The sequence below is a fragment of the Marmota flaviventris genome, chromosome 3, assembly GCF_047511675.1.
Source record: "Marmota flaviventris isolate mMarFla1 chromosome 3, mMarFla1.hap1, whole genome shotgun sequence".
Classification (NCBI taxonomy): domain Eukaryota; kingdom Metazoa; phylum Chordata; class Mammalia; order Rodentia; family Sciuridae; genus Marmota; species Marmota flaviventris.
In genome coordinates, this window is record NC_092500.1 from 161,774,337 (window position 1) to 161,794,752 (window position 20,416).

The following is a 20,416-nucleotide window of genomic DNA, read 5'->3' on the forward strand; positions in this document are numbered from 1 at the left end:
CTTTTTAAATTTAAAGGATGGATTTTGTTTTGCTTTTAACATAAATTGGCTGGGTTCTGTCACTGCATTTTTTTTGTTTGAATAATCTTATTAAACCAAAGAAATCAATTAAATACTACATCAAATTAAGATTATTTCAGAATATAAAATTCAGTGGTGCTTTGGAGTTTATAACTGTCAACCCAAATGATAGGAATTTGCTGGAAGTCTTTCAGATTTAGTCTCTTGTCTGAAGTGCTCTTGTCTGTAGTAGGATAGTTTCCTTTGTCCCCTGAAGTCTCCACCTATGATGCCCCACCCCTCCAACTGTACTCACAGGAGGCAAGTAGAGACAGGGAAAGTGCTGTAGCTCTCTAGTCATGTTTGACAAACTGACTTCTTTCAAGAATTCTAAATTTTCAATGTTTTCTGTGTCCCTTGATTTTCACTAGCTCCATAGAAAATTATGACTCTTATTTTGTACAGGTTTCTCCTATTATTGTCTTTTTGTATCCTGCCTGGAAGCTAAATTTCTTTCATATACAGAAAAAAAGTGTTATGGTTTAGATAAGAAATGTCCCCCCAAAATCTCATGTGTGAGACAATGCAAGAATGTTTAGAGGTGAGATATTTGGGTTATGAAAAATCTAATCTAATCAGTGCATTAATCCCCTAATAGGGATTAACTAGGTGGTAACGGTAGGTAGATAGGGTATGGCTGGAGAAGGTGGGTCTTGGGGGACATACCTTTGGGTATATATTTTGTTCTTGGTGAGTGAAGCTCGCTCTCTCTCTCTAATTCTTGTTTGCCATTTCCTGAGCTGCTTTCCTCTGCCATACTCTTCCACCGTGATGTTTCACTTTACCTTGGGCCCAAAGCAGTAGAACTGGCTGTCTGTAGACATGGCAGAATATGGGGGACTTTGTTCTCTTCAGACTTCTGTAAGGGTGCCAATTTCTTTCCAGAGAGCTCCACTCTCATAACCTAATCCTCTCCTAAACGCCCTCCCTAATACCACCTCACTGGGGATTAGTTTCTACATATGAATTTTAGCAGCAACATAAATATTTAGTCTATAGCAATGATTTTCATTATTGAAATGAAGTGTTCAATTTGGGGCTACAATTATTGAACAGGTAGCTCCATCCTTTTGTGAACAGGGAATGAGGATTTAGACAGTTGAGTAGCGTACACCTTTCTGAATAGTCTGGTAAAGTTGTTGATTACATGTGGTCTTGTGATGGTTGCTTTTGCTTAGTTCCATCTAGAAGGTTGGCTGGGTTCTGTCACTGCAGTATTACCATGTCTACCTGGTTATATGCACTGTTCCTGGGATGGCCAATAATCAACTTAAGTATTAATGTGAAGGCATATTTGTACCCAATGTTTCTTCCTAATTAGAAGGGAAGTCATAGTGAAGGATAGGTACTAAGCTTATAGAGTGTTTTAATTCTCCTGTCAAAAGAGGGTGTAGGATACATGGAATAAAAGGTAAAGTGGTCATTTCCAAGTGAGTGCTGAAGCAGTGACAAAGGGCCTCATAGAACAGCTGCTTAAATATTTAAGGAGTAGATGACAGTGTGAGGTTGGCTCCGTAAGCAGCACAACAGAGGATTCAGCAGCTTCTTTTTGCAGAACTGAAGATGATAAATTGTGACTCAACGGTAGGCTATCTTCACTGGAGTGCCTCATCCATCTTGCCTAGAAGTTTAGTTTTATTTTCAGTGATTGTAAAGTTACAGAAAGAAGAATAACATGTTTAAATTTCTGGTTTAGAAAATTTTTGACAATCGTGCCATTCCTGATAGTAAAGAGATCAGCTAGAAGAGGAAGATAGAGACAACTAGGCACAAAATCCATTTTCCCCTCCTCCTGAGCACACATCAGATGTATTCCAATTTCTCTTCAGGTCTGTGAAGCCATATGACTGAGTTGTAGCCAAAGGGAAGTAGACAGAAGTGACGTGTGTCAGTTCGAGGCCTGCCACCCAAGACCCATCAACCTGCAATCCTGCATATTCTTTGCCCTTAGGAAGTGATATAGGAAATTAGGAATGGTGGAGCATTACAGAGAAGTTGCCTGGGTCTCTGAGACGTTATTTGAAGGTGAACCATCCATGAAATTAGAATACCTATTTGGACATTTTGTGAGGAATAAAAAAAAAAAATAAGTCACTGAGATTTTGAGGTCAATCAGCAGATTCTTTTAAATGAAATAGATTGCCATTATGGTTTGGCAAAGAATGAAAAGATTCTGAAATAGTGCAGTTACAAGTCGAGAAAGAAATGGACTTTTACAATAGACTTTGGGAAATAGAAGTGGTGAGGATTGTGGGCTGGTTTAATGTGAAATAAATGAAGGAATAGAGAATGACTTTTAGTTTTTCAGCTTGGGCAACTGGGAGGATGGTGACAATAGTAATATAAGAATCCTTAAGGGATAATAGGTATTTAAGAAAGATAATTGTCATTAATCTGAAACTACTACCTTCGATATAATTTTCAGTGATTGTAAAGTCACAGGAAGAAAACTCAATATAATTGGAAGACTTATTATTAAATTTATTTTCTTTGACACCTATTTGTACATATTTATGAAGTGCAATGTGATGATTTGATTTGGGTATGTATCTCAGGAGTGATCAACTCAGGGTAATTAGTATACCCATCACCTTAAAGTTTCATCACTTCCTTATGGTAAAGAATTCAAAATTCTCTCTTTTAACCATGCTGAGACATCCAGTGAATTACTGTTAATTATATTTACCCTGCTGTGCCACAGAACTTCAGGAGTCATTCCTCCTATCAAACTATAACACTGTACTTGTTGATTGACCTCATCTCCTATTCTTCTACTCGCCTCGTCTCAGTCTCTGGTGATCACTCTTCCCACTCTCAGATTCTGTGGGATCAACATCTTTTTATTCCACTGATGAATGAGATCCTGTGGTGTTTGTCTCGCTGTGTCTGACATGTTTCACTTACCGTAATGCTGAATCTTCATGTTGTTGTAGATGACAGGGTTTCATGTTTTCTGAGGCTGAAATAATATTCCACTGTGTATATTTACCGTATTTCCTTTATCATTTGTCCATTGATGGACATTTAGCTTGATTTCATATCCTGGATATTGTGAATGATTCTACAACAAACATGGGGGTACAACATGTTGAGTTCATTTCCTTTTCAACATCTGAGTTCATTTCCTTTGGATTTATACCCATTAGTGGGATTGCTGGATCATATGGAAGTTTTATTTTTAGCTTTCTGAGGAACTGCAAGACTTTTTTCCATAGTGGTTGTATTAATTTACATTTCCTTCTACAGAGTTTAAGAGTTTCTCTTTTGGGCTGGGGATGTGGCTCAAGCGGTAGCGCACTCACCTGGCATGCGTGCGGCCTGGGTTCGATCCTCAGCACCACATACAAATAAAAATGTTGTGTCTGCCAAAAACTAAAAAATAAATATTAAAATTCTCTCTCTCTCTTTCTCTGTCTCTCTCTCTCTTCAAAAAAAAGAGAGTTTCTCTTTTTCCATACATGCTTTTTTCCATATAATGCTTTTTCCACCAGCATTACTATTTTTTGTCTTTTGGATAATAGCATTTCTACCTGGGACAAAGTGGTATATCTTTGTTATTTGTGATTTACATTTCCCCAATTATTATTAATAGTAATCATTTTCCATTTATCTGTTATTTATTTGTTTGTCTTTTTGAGAAAGGCCTATTTGGATCTTTAGCACATTAAATTTTTATTTTATTTTATTTTATTTTTTTTTTAGTGATTGAGTTGAGTTCCTTCTGTACTCCAAATAGTAACCCCTTGTCAGATGTATAGTTTGCAAATATTTTCTCTCATTCTTTGGGATGTCTCTGCTTTGTTGACTTTTTTTTTCTTCTTTGCTGTGCAGAAACTTTTAAGTTTTATGTCATCCCATTTGTTAAGTTTTGTTTTAATATCTGTGCATTGGGACCACATCCAAAAAGCCTTTATAGGCTAATGTCCTGAATTATTTTCCCTAAATTTTCTTCTAATAGTTTTTCAGCTTGGGTTTTACATGTAAGTTGCTAATCCATTTTGAGTTGATATTTTTAATTGAGAAAAGATAGGGATCCAGTTTCCTTTTGCATGTGGATATCCAGTTTCCTAGCATCATTTGTTGAAGAGATTTTTCTTCCCCTATTGTGTGTTCTTGACTCCTTTGTCAAAAGTCAGTTGGCTCCAATTGTGTGGGGTTATTTCTAGTCTGTTCTATTGGTCTTTCTGTTTTTATGCTTATTACAGGTGATATATTTTGAAGTCTGGTAGTGTGGTATTTCTTTTTCCCTCAAGTTTACTTTGGTTATTTGAGGGCTTTGGTAGATCCATAGGAATTTCAAGACTGTTCTAGTTCTGTGAAAAGGTATATTAGTATTTTGATGGAGATTGCATAGATTTTGCAGATTGCTTTGGGTAGTATGAACATTTTTTAAAAATTTTTTTTAGTTATACTCGGACACAATATCTTTATTTTGTTTATTTTTATTTTTATGTGGTGCTGAAGATTGAACCAAGTGCCTCACATGTGCGAGGCAAGTGCTCTGCCACTGAGCCCCAGCCCAGTATGAACATTTTAACAACATTAATTCTACCAACCCATGAACATGGACTATCTTTCCATTTATTGGCATATTCTTTGTTTTTCTTCACCATTTTTCTGTATTTTTATTATAGAGATATTTTGCCTTTTGATTAAACTTATTTCTAGGTATTTAGTTTATGTAGCTATTGTGAATGGATTGTTTTCTTGACTTTTTTTTGAGGTATGTTAATATTAGCACATATAAATACTACTAATTTTTGTGTGTCAGTTTTGTGTCCTGCAATTTAATTTAGTAGTTCCAACTTCATTTGTTAGTTTTTTGGTGGAGTCCTTAGGGTTTTCAATATCATTTAACTAAAAAAAAAAGAGCATCCTAATTACAAAATAAGTCAAATTGCTCTTTTTGTATTATGTTGATCAAAAATGGTAAAAGTGGGCATCCTTGTCTATTTCCAGATCTTAGAGGAAAATCTATTATTCCTCATGCAGTAAGATATTGGCTGTATGTTGTCATAGTCATATATGGCTTTTATTATATTGAAATAGAATCCTTCCATATCTAATATATTTACAAGTTTTTGAAATTTTTTTATCACAGAGGGATCTTGAATTTTACCAAATGCATTTTATGCATCTATTGAAATGGTCTCATACTTTTTTCACTTGATTCTGTCCATGTTGGTGTATCATGTTTATTGATATACATATGTTGACTCATCCTTGAATTTCATTTGATCATAGTGAATAATCTTTTAGATTTTTGCATCTATGTTTATAGGAGATATTGGCATGTAGTTTTGTTGTGTCCTAATCTGGTTTTGGATCATGGTAATTTCAGCCTCTTAGAATGAGTGGAAGGCTTCCCCCTTCTTTGATGTGTGTGTGTGTGTGTGTGTGTGTGTGTGTGTGTGTGTGTGTTTACACTAGTTTGAGAAGAATTGGTATTAGTTCTTCGTTAAATGTTTGGTAGAATTCAGCAGTGAAGCCATCAAGTCCCAGATCCTTGATGGAAAACTTCTTATTTCCGATTCAATGTCAGTGCTCATTATTGGCCTGTTTAGGTTTTCTGTTTCTTCATGATTCAATTTTGGCAGATTGTTCATGTCAGGGATTTATTTCTTCTAGATTTTAAATGGAAGATTATTTAATTTGCTTACCATTTTTGTTCTTATCTATCCTGTTCAATACCTTAATGTGAAGAGAATTATATGTCCCTCTCTCATTGATTTGTGATTGGCTATGTGATTTTCTTGGACCAGCACAATGAAGACAGGAGTTTTAGTATGCCAGTCCTGAGCAAAGGCCTTATGAAAATTGCTTCCCATGAATGATCCTGCCCTCTATCATGAGAACTTTGGAAATCAGGATTTACTTCTTCAGGCATCCCATAATGGTTCATATCTCATATAATGTGGAGCAGACCCACCACAAATGACCCAAAGACCTGGATGAACAATAAATAAATATATGTTTGTAATAGATTAGGTTTGCAATGTTAAAACTGAAAAAAAATGACTTATTTAGAATGAGATAGTTAAAGCATCTGGTAGAGTTGAGAATAATATTCTGGAGAAGAATAAACTGGAGCTACAGATTTGGAGTTGTGGTTGAAGTTGTTAATACCATCCAGGTAAACTACAGAAGAGAAGACCAAGAGTAGAAATAAACCCCAAAACAGCAACAATCAAGGTGTATGCTGAGAAAAGGATTCAGATTGGAATGAGTATAGTTTAAGAACCAAGGGAATATTACGTAATGAAAACAAAGGGATAGCAGTATCTCAGGGAGGGGTGTGTTGTTAATAATAAAAGGAATCACAAAAAAAGTTAAGGTGAACAAATGCTGAAAACAGACCTGTGAATATAGAAATTAGATGATGTTGCTAAAAGGCAGCCTTTGTTAAAACATTTCCAATGGACTTAATTAATGCTTATTTAATTAATGTTTGTTGAATCAGTGTCTTTGTTTCACTGTACCTATACAAAAAGCTTAATCCTTTCATTTATTCAGTATTTTGTAGAGTTAAAACATGAATCCAAAACATTATTGTATACCTCAAAAAAATATTGTTTTACTTTTAATTGCATAAGATAATGCTTTATCAAAATGATAAGTTAGAAATTAGACTCAAATATTTTTAGGAAGTTTAATGCTTAACAAACAAAACACATCTTTTAGTTTTTACTTCAATTCAAAAATAACCTTATTTCACTTAATAGATAAAACTTGAAAGGACCATTTACAATGACAATATGTATGTCTGGTTAACAGAGTTACAAATTATATGTATGTGTTCTTTTAATTTGTTAGATGTAAAAACAATAAAATATGCTCTTTCTGAGCACTAAAGAAAAACTGGAACATTATATTCATAATGTGCTTGATGGATTGCCTTTTAGGAAATAGAGAGTCACGACCTTTTGTGAACTACATCATCAAAGAAATGTATTTTATTAGGAAACTTTTATAGTGACTGCTATTTCCTTAGGGACTTTCATAGATGATGAAATACTAGAAATTTTGTTTAACAATTTGCTGCCTAAAAGCTTTTGCAATATAGAATTTTTGTCATGTTGAAAATCTTTCAGAAAGAAGGTGGAAAAAGTTTATTGTTACTTAATTTACTAAACTGGAAACTACAAGAATAGCTTTTATTATCCAGAGAGATATTGTGAAAATATCTCTACAAATATATTTATATTTTTATTCTGGTATTCCCCAAACTTACACTAAATATAGGCACAACATTGTTATCACAAATGGACTAAGTGTGAGTATGGTAATTATGAAATGAACATATTTTTGAGGGCAAACATAAAAGATAACTGTGAAAGCTTCCAAGCATATTTCTGAGATGCCCAGACATTATTTTATAGATAAAGGTTTCAGCCTACATTATGAGAAAAGAGTCATTTCTCTCTCAGAAAATTAAAGTTCTTTTAAGCTAACTGCAGCTCATCCATCCCAAGAAAGGTGAACTCCTTCTGAATTAACTTTGATTAAAACCTGCAGTTGAGTGAGTTTCCTACGGAAACCATGGCTTTGTGGTGTCTTATACTGGACACAATAAGCTGAGTCTTTCATTTGGACTCATTAATGTTTTCCTTTTCCTTTGTACAATACTGACCAATAGCCATAACAAATTGATTACTTGCCACTAGCCTGTGACTTCTGCATACCTGAGTGCTTCTCTTTCTATTAGTCTTATCACAGGTCAAGGGTATTAGCAATTAAATCTGCTTATGCCAGTTAATTGCTCTTGCAAGCATGTAATTTAGATATAACACTAAATGGTAAAATGGGAATTGGGGAAAAAAACCTTGTAATCAGGAAAATTAAATTTAATATTTTGGAAAACTTAATAAATACATTCCATTAGATATATGTTCAACAACTCTCAAATAATAGAAAGTCACGAAAAATCTAAAATCCAGAGGGATTTTTCAGTCAGGTTGATTATAGGGAGCTTTATGTTCTTGCCCCACTTTTAGGAACCACAAATCAGAACTCATAGATAATATATCATGGGTGTAGATTATGCGAGAAAGACACATCAAGAGTTTGAGCATGAATATTTACCTAAAGAAAGCCTTTGGCACAAGAATCTGAAGTGTACACACGAACACACATGTATAGTTAAGTAAAACAAATGAGTTGGAATATGTGCGGTCTCTGTTGTGAATGCCAATTTTAAGTAACTTGAACCAATCCACTTCATGTTTCTCTCATTTGGTAAGAAAACTTGTGGTGCTTTCCAGACCTGCAGAAGCTTTGCTTGTCAGTCTATGAAGACTCTTTCCTTAGATTTTTGGCTGAGTTATTTGTTATCCCATTGAAACTTGATTCTTCGTTTGGACCAGTTTCCCTAGGGAAGATTTCTTTACCGTGACCACAGGCAGCTGTAACCCCACCTGTCACCACACATGAAGCAGATCTATGCCCTAAGACAAAGAAGACAGGCCTAGAGAGCCACATGAGGCCAGAGCTCTCCCAGAGTTTCGCATACAGCAGGGTCAATACATGTTGGTTGAAGTAAATGTTCCTAAATGTTCCAGCTGGGTAGTGACTTTACTCAAAATTGATTTTTTTTCTTTAGAAATGTGATTGCTTCTATAATTTTCTTTCAAGCCTTGCATTGTTGTATAAAGAAGGTTTTATTTTTCTGTCCTGTTATTGATTAGACAAACATTGGCGATTCCATTGCTATCTCTATATTTGATTTGCCCTAATGGTGTATATATGATTTATAACTAGTTGCTATTGTTGATCTTATGATTTTAAATGAGCATTCTACTCAATAACAGCACAGACTTAAAATCAGAACAGGCTCAAGTCATAATAAGCTTGCCGTTCTCCAGCAGCCTAACTTTAATGACTCAACCTCATCTTTTATTTTGAGTATCATTTTCCCCATCTGTAAAAGGTGAATGGCCTCATGTTAGCAGGCTGTGCATGCTATAAGTTTTGACACACTCAGGTGACACGTCATCGTTGCAGGTATTACTCATCACTTCTTTGACTAGGATTGTTATTTCAATTTTTTTAAAAAAGAGCTTTATGGCATCCTGCTGAAGCTAATGTTTAAATAGCTTTATAGTATTCCTCTATTGGGAAAAAAGTGCGTATTTTAACTTCTTGGTTATAGTATAATTTGAATGAGAATCAAGTTCCTTTTCAAGTGTAAATCAACACAGGGGCAACTGTCCTGTTTAAACTGTACACTCCCCATAAGAACCTTCCTCCCTAGAACTGTTTTAATAATTCAGACTTTCGATGTGAACTGGAATACTGGATAAAGGGTCATGCGACTTGGTTTCTATTTCTGAGACTGTAACTAATTTGCTATTCTTTCGGGACAAGGCATTTAACCTCTTTTTATTTTAGTTCCACCAGCTGTTAAATTGGTATAAACATGGTTTCTAGAATAGAATGTCTGCAAAAGTACTTTTACTAAGGCAGATACAACTTTTAAAATAATTATGAGTAATAGAAAAGATAAAATCTATTGTAAATGAATGGTGATGTGGAGGCAAAAATACCTGTTGTTTATATGATCATTATTAATTTCTGTTATTCTTCAAAGGAAATGTATAGGATAAGTATTTGGTTTTCTCTTAAAAATATTTTTAAACAACACAAAGGCAAAAATGTGTAATGTTTTTTTTTTTTTTTTTCTTTTCTTTTCAAAAACAGAAAAACACATTCAAAAAACAAACTTCTTGCGGGAAGTAGTGAGAACTACAGACTTGGCCATGCTCATACTCTAGCAGGGCTGGGATGGTGGGCCTCATCCTTCTTGTTAAGATTGTGCAGAGTGAGCATTAGGATGGAGGTTTTCAATAAGTTTTCTCCCTAAGGTTCCTTCCCAATTTTGAAAACTTAACATATCCTTATGATTCTTCCTTCTAAGTCTTTTTTTTTTTTTTATTAAACTCTTGAATTGAAGTAATCCTCAGGATGAAACTCCTATGCAATGGGAAGCAAGTGAAACATCTCTGGAAAGCAAGTTTTAATTAATTGGATGTGCTGATACTTTCCGTCACTATGGAATACATGTTGACTTTCATAATTGCTAACTCACTTGAAAAGGGAGACACTCTTCACAGCTCCTAAAACGAAAATGGCTAGCCGAGACCTAAACAATTCATATTATGTTTCACTTCCTATTTTTAACTGCTCAGAAAATATTGCTCCTGTCAAACCCAGCCTCTTAGAAGTAACCTCGTGAGAGGATCAGAAGTGCGTTTACAGCGTGGAGCAGTGGCTGGGTGCTGTCTTTTCTTTCCCCATTTTTAGTACCCAAGTTCTCTGGGAAAGTGAAGCAGCCAAGTCTTACGTCAGAGATGAAAAGATTTCCAAATTAGCTATGGCTCTCCAGAGGGCACCTAAAGGATTTATTATTAGTAGATATGTTTATTACCAGGCCACCATTAGTTTTGTGCCTAACATTTTAAAAGCCAGTAAAAAGAATTCCTTTTAAAAAATATTTCATTGACATAATTAAACATTTTTATTGACATAAAGTATTAAGAGCCACCTGTGGACCGTATGTTAACTATGGGCATTGAAGCCAGTAAGGTGATAGGTCTGGCATTGGGAACTTCCCATGGTATCCCCAAAGGGATAGACCACCTGATGCAGGTGCATTGCCCTCTCGATCTGCCAGAAGTTCCACCCAGCACCAGAGAAGGGGTGACCTACTGTAGCCACACAACCCCGCTGAATGGGTGTGACCTGCCAAGATACCAATCAACCTTCTGACTGCAAGATGTAGGAAGCAAGACTCCATCCTGGAAACCTTATTCCTGCCCTTGATATACCCTCTTAAATAAACCACGGGAGCCATTTTCTAATGATCTAGCTCCATCTCCTGTGTGGAGAACCCTCTAATGAGGTGCTGGCTGCCTCCCCATAATAAACAATTCATTTTTTTAAAAAAAGCTAAAATGCCAACACTAACTCTTCTGTCTGTAAAAAGAGGGGAGAAAAGGGGAAAAAAGAAATATCTAGAAGAGGGAATTAAATATAAAATTTTATTATTATTATTATTATTATTATTATTATTATTATTTTGCTAAAATGAAGTATAAGTTAAGCATTTGAGTAAATTAGAAGGAATGTATTCCTCTTAAGCATTCCCCAAACTACATGCCTTGTCTAAATATCTTCCCTCCTCAGTGGCCTCCAGCACTGGCAAACATTTGCTTTCTGAATCATTCAATAGTTATTGAAATCCATTGGGACCACCTCTTTATAAAGGAGCAAGAATTCTGTGCTAGGGATTTTCTGATGAATAAAGACATCAAGATTTCTTTTCCCTACTTGGTGAAGAGAATTGTAAATTTTCTGTACTTATAAGCACTTCTGTTCACATTTCCTTTACATAGACATCCAGGTAAAACCTACATTCTCTTATAAGCAGGTTAGGGTAGGCTGGTAGAAGTCCTATTATTTACCCAGATATTTAACTACAGAGAAACTTAAGTCGGGGGTGATAAAATATTTCAGGAAGGCCTATATACAGAATAGTGCACTATTTTTTTTTTTTTTTTTTTTGATACTGGGGATTGAACTCGGGGGCACTCAACCATTGAGCCACATCCCTAGCCCAATTTTGTATTTTATTAGAGACAGGGTCTCACTGAGTTATTTAGTACCTTGCGTTTGCTGAGGCTGGCTTTGAACTTGCCAACCTCCTTGCCTCAGCTTCCTGAGCCATTGGGATTATAGGTGTGGGTCATCATGCCCTGAAAATTACCATTAATTCTGTTACCAGATGGATTGAAAATCTCAGGATATTGTCTGCTCTCTAGTAAATCTAGGACTCTAATTCTCTCTGTGTCACACACACATACACAGATGCACATGCACATACATATATATTGCTAAAACATCATTAGTCTTGTCATTTGAATAAATAATAGCAAATGATCAGAACAATTAGCAAGAAACAGAAGAGTTGCCTCAGGGATGAATGGTTCTTTCCCAGAAAAGAGGAAACGGGGAAAATGGGAGAGGTAAGAAATAAAAATACTTTTAGATAAATGACAATTATATTCATATTTCTGATTATATTCCAAATCTCAGAAATATGCATGTTTTGAGGTATATTAGTATACTAAAAATATAATGTATCTCTAATTCTCCCAGGAAACCAGTCAGAAATCCCTTTTAGGAAAAACTGAGAAGAAAGCATGAAGAAGGCTTTATTTGCTTCTAGAAAATTAAGTCTACTTGCACCATTTTAAACTGAGAGTAAAAAATAAGAGTAATCAAATCAAACTTTCCTACGTAGAGGTTAGTTTGTTCCTTAGTTTTATGTTAACTGTGTTACCATTAAACTCTTCTGGGAGCTGGAATTGCAGCAGCAAATTCTCCACTGAGCAGGGATATGAATAGTATACTAGCGCTCTCACATAGTTAATGGAATTTCAGCTCATTTTAATGCCATCGTTGAAGACTGGATAGACCAGCCACGAGTCTTATCTCTGTACTTCTTCAAACATCTCATCTAGAGCTTTTCTTTAAGAAAATAAAGAGCAAGAAAGAATAAGACTGTCAAGAAGTGGGGAGACTGTGTGTGATATTGAACTCCTTGTGTATCGATTTCCATATTTGTATAATAGGAGTAACAATATAATTTGCTTTATGTGAAACCGAAACAAGATAATGATTTTAAAACATCTCAGATATAATATGTACAAAACAATGAATTTAGGTATTTTAATTAATATTATAATTAGGGGTGTTTATTAATGTTGAAATATTTGAGTACCTACTTGTAGCAGGCACTTGTATTATAAAACTTAGGGTGTTCTCAGTAGTCTGATCTCCTAAATTATAATTGATATATAATGTATGATTTGCCTGCCAGAGAATAGTAAATAATTCTAAATGCTGCGATTTTAAATGCAGGCAAATCTTTCTAAGGAGTTCATATAGTGCTATAGAAGTTAAGTTAATGATATTTGTCATAGCTAGAGAGAATCTTGGCTCAAGTAAAGAAAAAAACACTACTGTTAAGAGAAGTTCAGGTTCTATAATTGCTACTCCTTAGCATTACTTATTTATTTAGGGAGCAGCTGTGTATTTTTAGTTAGTAAAATGACTATTTGTTACATAGTTATCCTCTATGTTCCTTCAATAGAAGTGTAAGACCTTGGATTTTGATCCAAAAAGAAAATACAAATCAAGCATTGCCCTTATTTACATGGGATCGCCTATCTCCTTTTGGTTGTAGATTACTATTTCTTAATTTTGGTAAGGATCTAACGAACAGATGGACAAATTAAAAGAACCTTCTGCTTTCGTGAAGAGACGCTCTGTTCTCTTTTACAGAGAGATGGAACTGTTGTTTCTATCTTGTTTGGAGCATGATTCAAATATGGTCCACTCCAAAACGGAAGGGCCCAGGGGATGGGGTCAATGTCAGAGTCAACATCTGAGTGCTTTATCATGGTGACTGCCTTTACCTGTCTCAAAACTACCATCTGAGTAAACAGAAATATCTTTCTCCTGTATTTCTTTCTCACTTCTCTTGTTTTTGGCTTATTTGTTGTTGTTGTTGTTTTGTGGTGCTGAGGGTTGAATCCAGGGCCTCATGCATGTCAAGCAAATACTCTACCACTGAGCCACATCCCCAGTCCTTCTCTCTCTCTCTCTCTTTTTACTTTAATCTCTTTCCATTATTTCTTCTTTATTCCTTTCTTCTCCCCACCCTCTCTTTCTTCAGATGATGGATATTATTGTTTAAAGACCAACATGTTATGTGTTATGGTTTAGATGTGATGTCCCCCAAAAGCACATGGGTGAGATAATGCAAAGTTTGGAGGATTATAGCCAATGACTGGATTATAACCTCAACCTCATCGGTAAATTACTCCCTGATGGGCTTAACTGAGTGGTAACTGGAGGCAGGTGGAGTGTGGCTGGAGGAAGTGGTTCATTGGGGATGTGGCTATGGGGTATGTAGTTTGTATCTGGACAGTGGAGTTTCACTCTCTCTGCCTCTGATCATCATGTGAGCTGCTTCCCTCTGCCACACGCTTCACCACCATGTTCTGCTTTACCTGGAACCCTGGGGAATGGAGCTGGTCTTCCATGGACTAAGACCTCTAAAACTGTAAGCCCTCAAACTTTCCTCCTCTACAATTATTCTGGTTGGGTCCTTTTAGTCACAGCAGTGATAAAGTCTACTAAAACACTATGTTATTGTACTTTTATTCTTTACAATAGCAATTTTAAAACGTGTTATTTCCTGCTATCGATGCCTGGGGAAAACTAAATAAACACACCCGAGTTTCTCATAAAGGTGGTTTTAAAGAGAGCTTAGCTATGGACTGATTTGATTTTCATTCTTTCAATATTTGCATTTTATCCACATGACAGTGAACACCAAATTGGGCCCACCTCTGTCAGTGGTAAAATGCTGAAAAATTACATTATTGGTTTGAGATCTTACTCCTTTTTTGCATATTAGACATAGTAATTACCAAAGAATTCATCTCATAATGATCATATAGAAATTGTATGCAAATTTATGTGGTCCAGAATGATGATCCTTGGAACCAAAGAACGAGTTGGACTGAGAGCTATTTCATGGTGTATATCAGTTTCTGCATCTCAGACTAAACAATCCTTTTCTGGCATGGCAATACAATAAATTATCACCAGATTGTCATGTATGTATAACCACCAGATCATATGTATTTGAAAGTTAAATGACCCTGACCACAAGATACTCACGTATAATGACCGAAGTACTAAAATGTTAAATCAGTTAGTTATTTTGGTTAGTACAACAGAGAAAACACAAGGTATTTCAACAGGGAAGTAGTTCAGTACAAGTAATGGGATACCTATAGAATTTCTGGAAAGACAAGGGAGCAGAGGTCACTGCCACTAATCAAAATACCAGGAAGCTGCATAATGCACGTAAAACCAATGCCTGTGATCTCAACCACCATAAAATGGAAGACACATGAAAGGTGAGGTCCAAAGGGGATGCAATCTTACACCTGCTTTACCAGTGCTTCTCATTGGTAGATTGGACATAGACTCTGCTGATGCAGGTGACAGTTTGTAGATGATGGATACACTGGATTTGACACTGAATGATCTTATGAAAGAGTCTGTAGGCCATTGGGTTTAAAATATCCAAATCCAAAAGCCTTAGATTTTTTCTCATAATTTGTACTAGTATCTACTAGATGTATAAAATTTACTAATTCACATGGGCATCTATCTGTTTTTATTCCTTTGTTTTTTGTTGGATGATTTTAAAATACAAAGATTTATGAGGCCTTAAAATAATCTATTTAGGTTTCTTTTGACTGTGACAATTTTTCATACTGTTTTTATGATTGTGACAGTTTCCAAGAGTCTTGGCCAAATATTCGTAGAAGGCCTCTCAACTGAGATGTCTGATATATTTCTCATGATTAGATTGCGGTTATGTGTTTTTAGGAGGGAAACTACAGATTTAAAGTGCCGTTTTCATCACATCATATCAAGGCTATACATCAACACGATTTATCACTGTTGTTGACTATGGTCACTTGGCTTAGATAGTGTTAGGTTTCTTCGATTACAGTTACTCTATTTTTCCTCTTCCATTCTATATTTTTTGTAAAGAAGTCACCATTTCCAATTCATACTTTATGAGTGGGATGTTATTCTCCTCTTCTTTCACGGTGAAATATATAAATTATTCAAAATTTCTCTGCTAGGGAATTTTTTTATCCTCCCTTTTTTAATTTATTCAATCATTTACTTATACTTATGTTTACTCATGGATATTTGTTTTATACTTTGGGTTACAATCCAATAATATTTGATATGTTTTGTAGCTAAAAGTATGTCAGCTTTGACCATGTTAAGCTCTGTCTCACTTGACTTCTATGTTGTTTTTTTTTAAATGCACTTACTTTTTGAATTACAAGATTTTCTTAGATTTATCTTGTGTATTTCCTAACCTCGTTCTAAGATCTGCCTTTTCTTCAAGAATCCCTGGTTCCTTTTGCTGGATAACGGTGTTAGAAACCAAGATCTTGGCATTGGGTATGCTCATTGCCAGTGGGGTATCATTTTCTCTAGGATATCTCAGCTGCCAAAGCAAGGAAATATATGTGTGTACACTAATCCAGATACATACATATCTCCATAACTATTTTTATATGTAAATATCTATCTATGTCAAGCTAAACATGAATCCATACTGATGTATATGGCTCAAATCCATTAGCACAATGTACCATTTAAACCTACTTCCTTTGCTTATTGGTAAATAGCCACTTTGGCCACCTGATTTTCACCACCCACCATCCATTTACTTAATTGTTCAATTTCAGTATACATGTATTGTAGTCAGAATTGTTAATCATACCTCTGTGAGAAACATCTTTGTCAACTAAAGTATAGTGATTCTGCAAAATAATTTGCCTTTATTCTTAGAGGTGAATTTCCAAAGTGACCTGTGTTCGCACTTTAGACTTGTTTTATTATGGTAAAAAAGCATAATGTATCATATGTGCCCAATTCTGCATCTGTAAAGATAAATAATTGGAAAAAAATTGTCAGTTGTAGGGCATGGTATAGCAGGAAAAGTTGTTTATCTTATCCCCATAGTTTATTTAAGTTAAAATAACAAAGGATTAGCATAAAAGAATGAGATGCTCCCTAATTTTTCATATCATTTATTGTGTGACATATTTTTCATGCTTGCTATTTCATACTAACTCTTTTTTTCAAGCAAAGAGAGTGTATTCTCAAAGCCCAGAAATCAGAAAGGAAAGATTTTATTATATCATTACTGTCAATCATATTGAATAGAGAGAAAAGAAAAAGATTAAGTCAAAGGAGAGTAGCTGTCATCGGGTTTTTTCCTATGGGCTTAGTCATGGACAATGCTCTTTTGCTTGCCCTTCCTGGAATAGTTCCTGCATCTCTGCTCATCCCTGTAGAAAACTTGACCATTAAGTGAAATAATTCAGCTCAAAGGCCTAAGAAAAGGGGGAGAGAGGATATCTGATAATCATCTATTGTCATCTGTGGAAAAAAGTAAAGAATATATTGTTCAAACAGTCCTTCTTACTAAAGTCTTTATTCTTAGAGTTTTCAACCTTTATATACTGCTTACAAAACAAATTCATCAGTTTTTGACCAGAAAAGTAAGGTGTTCTTTGGATTTTTGGTAAAAATTCTACTAAAGCACTTTCCCACCAATTATATTTAAAACGAGTGTTTTGGAGGATACTAAAGCAAAGAGGTCTCAATGTATCATTTAAATGAAATTTTGAAATAATGAAAATGACATATGCTAATGATTATAATAATTATAATTCACTCAAATACACAATAATTACAGAAGTGGGACTCAAGAGAATATACTGAAAGGATGTATATTTCGAGGACAGAGTTTATCTTGTGAAGTGGACATTGCTTGAGAAGGTTAGAGGAAGATGTAATTCAGACAGATGAGGTCATTCCTGTCAGAGGTCAAGGTGGAGAGGAGGCAGTATGGACTGTGTTGGAGGTAGTTCTAGAATGCATGGCATCATGAAAATTATTATGAAATAGGATTTAGAAGGAAGGTAGAAGCCAGAATACAAGGGACCCTGAGTGCTAGTGGAGGACCTTAAACCTGAAGTACCATGGAAGGGTTTCTAGCAGGAAGCGACATCATCCGAGCCATGCTTCCAAAGAAGTCAGATGGAGGCGCAGAAATAGACTTAAGTAAAGGTTGAGGGACACTGAAGGTGAGAGCATTAAATGACCATGACAAGGGGCTGAGGGCCTGAATGAAGAGGGTAACAACAGAAATGGAAGGAATGGGCTGAGACCCAGAAGAGAAAGGACAGTGGGCCCTTGCACGTGATTGACCACAAGGAACTCACATAGTGGGAGAATTGAAGGCAACTTCCTAGAATCAGACCTGTGACTACCAGATTATTATCAAGGGCAGGGACCAGTTAAAAGTTGAGGACTTCAGCCTGGGACCAGTTGTTGAATTTGAGGTGAGATAGTATCAGGCTGTAGTTTTAAAAATAGGATGGCTCAAACTTGTCTTGCTAACTATGAGGCGCCCCTTGTGTTAGTATTGTCAAGGGAAAGTTGAAACCTTGAGAATGTTAACTCAGCATTTGTAGGAGGTAAATGCAGAGAGTAAAAATAGACGGAATTTTTTGTTTATTGGGGATTTTGATGTACTTGTTTCTGACAGTGTGACTTCATACATTATTAGAAACACATTGTACTAAAAATGATGCAGGCTTGACAGTATGTCAGCGATAAAAGTACTGTGGGAAATGCCCTAGGAAAGTTCCACCCCAGTGGCTAGAGTTGGAGAATATTTGCTCATGGTTAACCTGACTTTGTTAACCACTATTCCTAAAGCTACACCAAAGCAGTGGTTCTCAATGTGTGGTCCCTGGGAACCTGTTGCATGAGGAACTTAATTGGGGCCCTATCCTAGACCTGCTGAATCAGAAACTGTGAGGTTGGGGTCCAGAATTTCATCTGGGTCATTCTAATGCACACAGAAGTTTGAGAACCACTGCACTAAAGCTGTAGTAGCCCACAAGTGAGTCACCGCATTAAGCAGGTGGGGAAACAGGAGCAGCAGTTCTGGGAACACTCATGTTCCTAACACAAGCACAGCAGCTTCATTAAAGTGGGGGTTATAACTGGAGCCTCGGTGAAGTTAATCCAGCTCCTGCCTCCACTGGCCACAGATCCTGAAATGTAAGAAAGAAAGAAGACCTTTACCTCTTATTATCTTTTTCTATGTGAGGCTATTAATCCTTCCCGTTTGCTATGAATTACGTCCCCTCTCCTAAGGGTCACTGAAGTCTTCAGTACTTCAGAATGAGACTTATGTGAAATTGAGTTCTTTACAGAGGTTTCAAACTGAGGTCACTAGGGTAGGTCCTGAACCAATAAGACTAGAGTTCTTTATTTTAAGAAATGGATTTTGGACATGGAGACAGACACATACCAGGGAAGATGCTGTAAAGACACAGGTCATTGGAGTCATGCATCTATAGATAAGCCAAGGAGTGAAGGTTTGCTGACGGCTGCTAAAAGCTGGAAGAAGCAAGGAAACCTACTTCTCAGAGCTACATGGAGGGGACAACTTGGTCTCAGACATTTGGCTTCAAGAACTGTGAGGCAGTCCACTTTTGTTGTTCTCAACTACCCAGTTTTGGGTGTTTTGCTTCAGGTGTCCTTGGAAACAAATATACGGCTCTAATCTCTGACACTGATGCTCACCCAGTCACATCAGAAACTATGCAGGATTCAAAGGGAATGAAAAGATGCCCATAGAAACAGGCTAATGCTGCTTAGTCTGTGGATGGAAAAGCCTATTTGGAGAGGAGGGGCTTCACAGAGAGGTCAGCTCCAGATTGGACGTTCCGAGAAAACCCAATGTAAACACAGAGAAGATGTGACTGTTCTGAAAGTATGTTTTGTTGATCTGAGTTCTATATTGCTTGAAAAACATATTCAGGGCTTTTCAGAGAAGACAGCCCGGGATTGTCTGCAGGCATCAGGAGTGCCTAAGAAGGCACTTCCTCTCATAGCCACATGCTGCAGAATGGGTGGGAAGGCAGGTACCATAACTGTGCATAATAATTCTCACAGGAAAACTGGGTTGAGTCATTCCCACAGTTATTCCATTGAGTTGCAGTTATAGCTGAACACTGCAGAAAGGACTTTTGATACAATCCTGTTTCATCTGCTCTAATGACATAGACATTCATTAATTAAAGAGAGGGTTTAAGTGCTGTCAATAAAAACACTGCAGCTATAAATTGCTCAAGTCCAAGACACACTCTAGTGGCAGTTTCTGGAGCTAATTTAGAAAGACAGACTTCAGCTGGGGAACAGCAGGCGTCTGTGCTGACAACTTAAGCAAGTCTTCAGGGAGAGGTCCTTTAGGCAGGAAGCAGAGCTGTGTCTCTCAGCTGAGACCTGGGAGTGGGATTTGGAATGAAAGTTCCCTGCAAGTTCCTTTGGCAAGTTTCTCTGCCAAAGGAGATAGGGGAGAAATGGAATTTCCAAATGCTGCTAAAACAACAAACCAGCAAGCAGACAAACACCCAAGTTCATACGTCCAAATATCCACGGCTCCCCTGCACCCTGTTTCTCTGTTCAGTTGACTAGCTTCTTCAACAAATATTGGTGCTGTTTACCATTTAAATTCTTGAATACTGTCCCCATTTCCCATTTTTCCTTTTTATGGTGTTAACTCCGCTCCATTTTATGACATTTTATGACTTTTTTATGGTGCTAAAATTACAGATTTTTTTCCAGCATATTAAAATATTCAAAAGATAACCTCAGAGATGTTTGA